Raw genomic sequence first — 1,929 nt, 5'->3', positions numbered from 1 at the left:
AAAAGGATAATATCAGTTTATAATCTGAAACCATATAAAGAACATTGATATTATGTTAAAAATATATATATATGCTTAGTTTCAAGGCTCTAGCTTTATGTACTTTATGCCTCCAGATATTCTGGCTCAGTACAACAGTCTTCTTAACATCATGGGACTGCAATTTGAGCTATTTGTCCACACAGAAGAGTCACCTATGATTAAAAGAGGCATAAGGAAACCCTTTAACATTTATTGCCCACCAACTTTTGTACAGGAACACAATTTCTTTTAATTTTACAATAATCTTTGTGAGGGGGGATTTTAACAAAGAGAAAATTTGATTCAGAAAAGTTAATTACGTAGGATATTTCAGGATGAAATTTTGAGGCTAAGATTTGGATCTGGAGGTGTTTGATTTTAAAATTGTAGAGTGGGAAGAACATGAACATGAAACCTCACTATTCCCATAAGTAAAAGTGGAATGGTAATAATACCAGCAATCTTACAGGTCTTATAACATTGAATCACAGAGTTAGAGTATCAGTCTACTTACCTATTTTTCAGTCCTTTATATAAGGTTGCTTTCGGAGGTAAACGAGATGGTGTATGAATAGTGTCTAGTACATACTGTAGCTGATTGATATATGGAAACTACTGTCATTTTATTAATACAATGCATCAAGAAGAGCATTTCCAGTGATGCATTAATTCTCCAACATTTCGATCTGGGTACCTTTTAAAACATTGGAGATGAAAAATCTGAAACAGATCTTATGATCTTGGTTATGCCCATACAGAGATACTTAGAAATGAAAACATTTTTTTGTAGATAAAATTCCCAACAGAAAAAAGACCAGTCAGATTTTTACCTCAAATGAGTCTCATTTCAAATCAATAGTGCTTATTTCCATTACATCCCATTAGTTATTTTTAATAATATTTACTGATATAGGGCTGAAGTGCTTTATAATACACAGCATATTGATCATGATACGTCAGTCTTAAGAAAGAAAGGTTTTTGTAACCCTGTCCAGAATTTCTGATTAAAATTAAGAGTGAATACCCTCCAAATCTCAATTGCAGTGTACATTGGCCCTAGGGAACAAAAGCAATTCTCAATAAACCTTTTAGTTATCACTGTCCCATAAGATTGGGGATGATAAAATAAAGTTACAAAACACACAAGTTAAAGAATAAATCACTAGTGAGTTTACAGCAGTTTTCCCTAAAATATGAAATATTCAGGGGTGATATAATTGCAGTATTAAATTAAATTGAGTCACAGAGTTAAGAAAGCATTTATTTCTCAATTATTTTTCAAATGATTCAGATTATATAAAAAAATAGAGTCTCTGGTTTAGTTGTTAGAACTTCTCTAACACATGCTAACTTCTCTTTTTAACACTGAGAAAGCGGGTCTTAGATTCAGAGACTTGGACAGATGCCAGGGTCTGAAGAGCATTTTTAATTCCAATGTGTTTTTTATACTATGTTTACTTTTAGAGTTACCTTCCATTTCTGGTAAATGATATTGATTTTACATTAACGGAAGTAAAATAAAATTTTAAAAATTAAATTTATTTTAAAAAGGCACACATTTGCTCTCCCTGACTAGAGGACCCTACATCAAATCTTGATGTGTATTTCTGTCCTTTTCACCCATTTCTCAGCAAGCTCTGTTCTTTTCCTCCATTTCCCAATAAATTCTTTTTACTGACCTAAGTAACTGGTGTGTTCTTAAATTCTTTTTGCAACATACCCAAAAAACTAGAGGAATCCAACACTTCCCCAACTTCATGGCATGCCATTGCCAGGAGATAGAAAGGTGAGTGGTTCTCCCTGACCCCTGCCAGAGGCTGGTGAGTTTTAATTAAGGCTTGTCTGTGTCCTCTTTCAGTTCTGCCACTTTAAAGGGAGTTCCTGGATAGGCTCCCACAGTACATAAAT

The sequence above is a fragment of the Dasypus novemcinctus genome, chromosome X, assembly GCF_030445035.2.
Source record: "Dasypus novemcinctus isolate mDasNov1 chromosome X, mDasNov1.1.hap2, whole genome shotgun sequence".
Classification (NCBI taxonomy): Eukaryota; Metazoa; Chordata; class Mammalia; order Cingulata; family Dasypodidae; genus Dasypus; species Dasypus novemcinctus.
Note: the sequence above shows the minus strand (reverse complement) of the source record.